At 46.5% G+C, this 6,995-nt stretch overlaps 1 pseudogene; it reads right to left on the bottom strand.

Moving 5' to 3' along the window:
• Positions 1–5,179: 5,179 nt before the first annotated feature.
• Positions 5,180–5,658, bottom strand: LOC116473862 (protein FAM87A-like; annotated as a pseudogene).
• Positions 5,659–6,995: the final 1,337 nt, after the last annotated feature.

The raw sequence follows: 6,995 nt of genomic DNA, 5'->3' as shown, positions 1-6,995 counted from the left end.
GTGGTGGATGCTTCCCCGTGGCAATGTCTGCACATCTGGGATCGTGGATGCTTCCCCGTGGCGATGTCTGCACATCTGGGATTGTGGATGCTTCCCCGTGGTGATGTCTGCACATCTGCAGTTGTGGATGCTTCCCGACAGCAATGTCTGCACATCTGGGGTCGTGGATGCTTCCCCGTGGCCACATCTGGGGTCATGGATGCTTCCCCGTGGCAATGTCTACACATCTGGGGTCGTGGATGCTTCCCCGTGGCGAATCCTGCACATCTGGGGTCATGGACGCTTCCTCGTGCTCCACGTGAGCCTCTGCTTCCTCGTACACAGACACCAACGTCATGCGGTCTGGAGACTTTTGGTTTAACCTCACCTGAATATAGTTTAGGGTCTTTAGTCACTTAGTTTTATTAATGATGTTTTGTGTTTTGCTAACTAGTTGAGATTCAGAAATGCACTGTCTCTCCCAGCCTCCAAGAATCCTGCAGGTTTGAAAACTTTAAAAGACATAGAATTTTTATTCTGCTTATCTTAAATCAAATCCACTTAATTTGAACAGCTTTAAAAGTTTTTTCACAAACTGGGAAAGACCCCTGTGCCAATGGGGCAAGTGGATGTCAGCCACTACCCTATACCATGTCCCACAACGCACATGGGTGAGTACGGTGTACCACAGCTCCAAGGCAATCTGCATTAAGAGGAAGGGAAGAGGCCCATTGCCTTCCCTGAGCATCTAAAAAGTCTTTTGTGACATTGTGAGTTTTTGCCAAATCTGACTTTCAGAGGTAGCCTTATCCCTCGTAACTCACCCTTATAGAGTCACCATTTAAAGCACAAGTGCTGATGTCATCATCACCTCCAGTTCCTCCTGCGTCCCAGATGGCTGTGAGGATTATCATGGCTGGGCTGGGTGCAACTGTCACATGCAATGGTAACAGTTTCTGACTCAGGTGCTGGGCGCGTGTTGTTTCTTGCCATCTATACATGATGGGAACTGTGTTCATGCTGCCACCCACCTCGTCACCTCCTAAGGCAGGCGTCATTCCTGCATTCCAAGCACATGCCTCAAACTACCCAATTTGTGCTGCCTTGGACGGCTGGTACTGCCTCCTGTTTAGTCATTTTCGTTTATTACTCGACACTATCGCTCGCTGGTACCATCTTATTAGGAGAATGAGAATGAATACAGGTTACAATTTCTGCTAAGACTTGGTGAGTTTTTTCCTGACTTTGTAAACGGACTTCCTGTCAACATTCTACCATTCGCTAAAAGAAATGTGGAAAGAAAATACAGTCATGAAAGTCCCAAAGTTGTGACTTTCCACATCAATGTCAGCCTTTGCTGTGAAGTACGGTAGAAACCCGGAGTCAGAAAGAACCTTGGAAAGCATCTACACTGTGTTCCAAGTCTCTTCTTCTGTAGATGACAGGAAAAAACTACCAGGGAGGTAAAGCTCCTCTTCTAAGTTCAAGCAAAAGTAGGGCAGAGGCCAGACCTGTTGTCCAGTGTCCTGAACACTGGCAAGGAGCTATTTCTCAGGGTTGGCAGACACACTTGACAGCTCCTCCTGCACACCCCACAGCTTCAGTGGAATACTTTCAGGAGATATTTATCCCTTTCAGGCCATGAAATTACCACATGAACAATGCAATGAAAAGAGGAATAGAGTCTATAAGTGACACATGAAGAGCTAGTAGAATATTGAAAGTGAACTAGTGACGATGTCATATTTAAACTGAAGATTCTCATAGAAGGATAAAAAAGAATTGAGATTAGTACAAGTAATAAAGTCACCATTTCTATTCAAAGACAGAAATGTTAAAATAAGGAAGCGTGGCAGAATTTGCCAAATTCAATAGCATCAAAAAATAAAATAAAATCTATTTGAATCAAAGATTCTTGTGATCAACTTCAAAAATCAATTCAGAGGATTGATTACCCCCCAAAGCACAAAATGAACATATTAAGCTGATCCTACAGCTATAAACTGCTATACATATAAAGATGCACTTAATCCCTGAATCCTTGGGTGACTGAGTTTCAATGTACATTGAAAGTCATGAACAACACTCCATGGGGAAGCTTAGAATTCTTCGCTGAAATTTCTCAACTCTAACTCTTCATGTCATGCCCCATATGTGGTTAGACTAACTAAATCTATAGTTATCTGTCACCATGACACTGTTTTTAATTTAAATATTTGTGTAGTTAGGATTCGCTGACCCAAATCCAGAACTGCCAGGGAGAAAGCCGCCAACTCAAAGAAGAGTGTCACCCATGGTCCAGGTCACGCACGGTCCAGGTCACGCACCGTCCAGGTCACCCACGGTCCAGGTCACCCACGGTACAGGTCACCCACGGTCCAGGTCATGCACGGTCCAGGTCACCCACGGTCCAGGTCACCCACGGTCCAGGTCATGCACGGTCCAGGTCACCCACGGTCCAGGTCACCCATGGTCCAGGTCACCCACGGTCCAGGTCACGCGGGGCACTTGCACCTCCCAGCCCTGCTCCGCCGTCTTACAGAATTCAGTCCCCCAAAACACACGAAGGCTAACACCCAAGTCATGGGTATGTCTCCAGAGAAAATAGCAAGGCCGTGAAGTCGCACTGTGGATTCTCCTGCCCCGTCCATGGCAGCCACTCTTGACCCGCCTCATGATCATCTACATCAACACCAGACCCTGACTCGGTTTCAGTTTTCCCGTTTCTGCCCCTGGAACTTGGCCTTGACCCTTGATGCTCACTGGTCTTGGGCTCACACTTACCCTCCACTTCTTCAGCTTCTTTGCCACGTTGGCGGACAGACTACCTGGACTGAGCCAGCTCACTTTGACAAATGTAGGAGCTCAGGTGAGTCAATTTCTTCAATGTTGCTATTTCTAATGTTGCTTCCATTTCGTTATCTGAAAAATGGGCATTAAAAAGACTTCGTATTGTTTGGTGATACTCGAGTGAGAAAATGCACATCAAGATGTTGGTACCGTGCCCAGCTCTCAGCAAACACGAACCATTTTATATTATTTTATGGGGAATTTTTCTCTGGGGAGGCCCACAGAATCAGACTTGAAGGATACTTAGCCAACAACGAAACCTAAATCATATCCCTGAAGATAGGCTACTTCCACACTGGGCACAGGCACATGGCTCTCACTGCAACGCAGGGCAGGCTCTTCCAAGGAGGCCTCTGAACTCGGTTCCGATCTCTCTCCCACGGCACTGCCCACTTCCATCCCTCTGCTCAGAATCAAATCTAAAAGCGCTGTACACAAATGGAAAAAGCCAGGGCATACCTGGGCCTGAGTTGCCAGTAACAGCTTGGAAAGTGACTCCTGAGCTCTCCCTTAGAGAGGCAAGATTCATACGGGAATAATTCCCTCAAACATAGTAGAGATTGGCATATGTCAGTAGGTGAGCAGTAGCATTACAAGTGACTGTCACATCAAGGAGAATGAGGGTGTCCTCCTCTGTGGATCACAGCAATTCAGCACTGCGTACGACGCTGTGTAGGGTCATTAATGATTTTACCAATGTGTCCATTTCCTAACTATGGACTCTGACTCCTAAAGAACAGATCCAGGTTTTCACCATATTTACTTCCCTTGTGTCTAGGCTGGTGCCTGGTACGTAGGAGGTCCTAATGCCCAGTTGCTGCACAGTTGGTTGGGAAGCATGAGACCTCAGTGCAAGGACAGCACAGGCTCTGCCTCTGGTTACACATCTCCTGGGTGTGTGTTGACTGCTGGGTTAACGGTCTCATGTTCCCAACCCCAAGGTTCCTCATATGTGAATGCTTATGCTGCATGTCTCCGACAACAAGTTTGCAAAATATTTAAGACTATTTCTTTTACTTTAAAACTCTCACCACATTAATAAATATAGCATCTGAAAATGGTCTCGCTGGAAAATGTGACCCTCTGGAAAGGATTCAAAGCATTTTCTGTTTTGTGCTTGGATTTCTAAGGGCACCACAAATGGGTTAGATGTTCTTAAAATATCATTGCATGTGATTTTGCATCTTGAGTGGAAGATCCTTAGATAGATTACAATAACCCACTGTGACCATTTTAAGCATGTAAATGGAGCACAAAGTTGTCTGCATTTCTACTTAAAGTTTTCCTGAAAATGTGTAACAGATTTGACTATTCAGAACCAAATACAACAACTTAATGTATGTTTATAACTGGAAGTGTGGAAATGAGGTCTGTAAAGTGGTGGGACTATTATGTGAAATTAATGGTATAAACATATTTACTATTTGCATTTATCACAGGAAGTGTTATTGATACAGCTGCAGCCATTTTTAGGACTTCATAGGAAACCAAAAATTCTAAGCTTATTAATGACAATAATACATACATCTTTCTTTTTCATGAAAAATTATTTGTTCAGAAAAAGGAGTGCTTTGGATCTCCATTTTTTTTTTACAATTGAAGCATGTGCAGTTTATTGCATGTACATAAACCTTTTAAATATTAACTGATACAAATGGACTTACATGACCAGAAATCTGTTGAAAAACTCTCCTGTTTACAGACTGTGTTAACACATTTCTCATCTTACTGTTCTTTTATGTGTACATTTCTCCAGGTAAATATAACTATCACCATAATTTCTTGGTTTCTCTTTAGTTCATTAGTAATTACAAGTAATGTACAGCAAAGCCAGGAAAAGTATCCAGAACTCCAGATGCACTTCACTACTAACAGGGGCCTCTAACCCTGATAAGCATCGGAACCACACATGTAAACACTGAGGTGCCCTGCCAGGCCAGTGAAGTGCACGCTGCTCCTGTGTGACCCATTTTTAACCCCTAAAGGCATAATACTTTGAATATTGTGAATTCAGTTAATAAGTTGAATTTACACCAGTCCTTCCTGATACAGCTGAATCAGGTCTTTCCCATTATTCACTCCTCAGTATATCACCCCTTCTGTTGAACAGAATTAAGTAAATATTTAAAATCTCTTACCCAGGGGTCAGCAGATTATGATCCAGAGGCCAAGCCCAGCCCGTCTGCATTTGTGTATAAAGTTCTCGTGGAACAGAGCTGTGAGCCTGCCGTGTGTGGTCTACAGCTGCCTCTGGACACAGCTGCAGAGCTGATTCCCGCACAGACCTGGGGGCCACAGAGGGAGGCGCCTTCCAGCCGTCATCCCCACTGAGCACCAGCCACCGCAGCCGCTAAAACCTGCGGAACACACTCCATGCCCCTTGTTGGCTTCTTCACATAAAGTGGATAAAACTAGGTGTTTACAGCCTAAAGCAGCCCATGCCAAGGCACTCCTCAGGGACCGAGCCTCAGTCGCAGTGCTTGTGACTACAGCACGTCCACAGATGGGAGCTGGCCGAGGGATCCGTGTGCCTCCAGCTTCTCAGAGCTGCAAAGAATGCATACTGGAAAAACGTTCCGTCAGTGCTCCTCCTTCTGAGAAAAAAAGACGGGGAGCTACATCAACCTTAAGGGTTAATGTTGCTTGAATGTAAGCATAATAAATATTCAGCATGTCTCCTAAGACCTGGAGTATCATCAGAGACTAAGCTTGGAAAACTACAAAGAATGACGCCCAGTTTCTAAGAGTCACTCCACGCTTTACAATCAGCCCACAACCACCGCGTCCCAGGACGCCCAGCCGAGACCGCGGCAGGTCCTGATGCAGCATCGGCCTGAGTCTGAGCCCAGAGGAAGCTTCTGCTGCCACAACTGCTGCGTGGGCTCATGGCTTGGGTGCAGGCCCAACCACAGCGGACCAAGGGCAGGCTGAGATTTGGCCTGGACTGGAGGGCTGGCTCGAGGAGGGTGACTTGAAAGAGAATAGTAAGGAAAAGGGAAGAATGCAAGTGTCCAGGTGGTTCCCAGAGCCAGGAAGGAGCCACGTACCTCAGACAGAATTTCGCAGGTGCCACGGCCGTCCTCCAGCCACACCTGCCTCTGAGCTGTGCTGCCGGCTTCCTCCAGGGCCTCAAGGGTCCAGGATGCTGCTTCCTTAAAACGAGTGATTTTGCTCCAGAAATCTGGTTCTCTCTCTCCAGGGTTCCAGTCATTCCTGGTGTTCAATTCCTTCAGGATTGGGGAGGAAATTCCCGCAACGGCATTGCTTCTCGGGCGTGCAGTAAGTCAAACGGACATTTGGCTTGGCATACACTGAACACTTAATAAAATCTATTGGACAAGGAGGAACGCCTGGCTAACTCCAGATCGCAGCCACAAGGGGCTGGTGAACAAAGCTCTGGAGGGTCAGCATCTGCAGCTGGAAAACAGGGACTCAGGCATGGTGAGGCTCCATCCACCCCTCAGCTTCTCTGACAGTCTGACTCCCCCAGCCATCCTTGCCCCCGAGCCTTGCACACAGAACATCCCTGGGAAGATCCAACCAGCTTCACCGACTTCCTTCCCTGTCCCAGCCCCACAGAAAAGTAACTGAGAGGGGGACATGAAGAGTGTGCTTCCAGCACATGGGCACAGGAAGCGTGGACGCCGGCAGGAGAGGAAACTGCGGTGTCACTGCCCACTGGCCGTGGGGGCTGCACTCAGCGTGGCTCGCAGGAGTGTTCTTGGTATCGCTGGCCTCCACATTTCATTCTTTCCACGCCAAGTGAACGTGGTGGGACCTGTGAATCTGCACAATTTCACTGCCGTCATGTAAGCCGCCCTGACCAGAACCATTTTTAATTTTTAGAAATATTTTCTAATCTTTTCATAAATTTGAGAGAAAGAAACATTTCAAGCAATTCTTGCTATTAGATAATGGCTAGCATTTATGCAGCACTGAACCTCAGAAAACACTCCATTCACATTGTCTCACTTCACCATCCTAGCGGCCTCTGAAACAGCCATCACCAGACTTCACTGCGTCCAAGACAGCAACTGTTGAAAAACACAGCAGCATGTTATGTGTCACTGAGAAAGAAAATAACACTGCGTTTAAGCCACAATACATGGTGACTTGGAATTGATGAAAAGCAGCATTTCCCACACTTTTCAAAGGAGGAGAGGGAG

The sequence above is a fragment of the Hylobates moloch genome, unplaced genomic scaffold, assembly GCF_009828535.3.
Source record: "Hylobates moloch isolate HMO894 unplaced genomic scaffold, HMol_V3 SCAFFOLD_8, whole genome shotgun sequence".
In the NCBI taxonomy this organism is placed as follows: domain Eukaryota; kingdom Metazoa; phylum Chordata; class Mammalia; order Primates; family Hylobatidae; genus Hylobates; species Hylobates moloch.
This window is presented reverse-complemented; position numbering and strand designations above follow the sequence as displayed.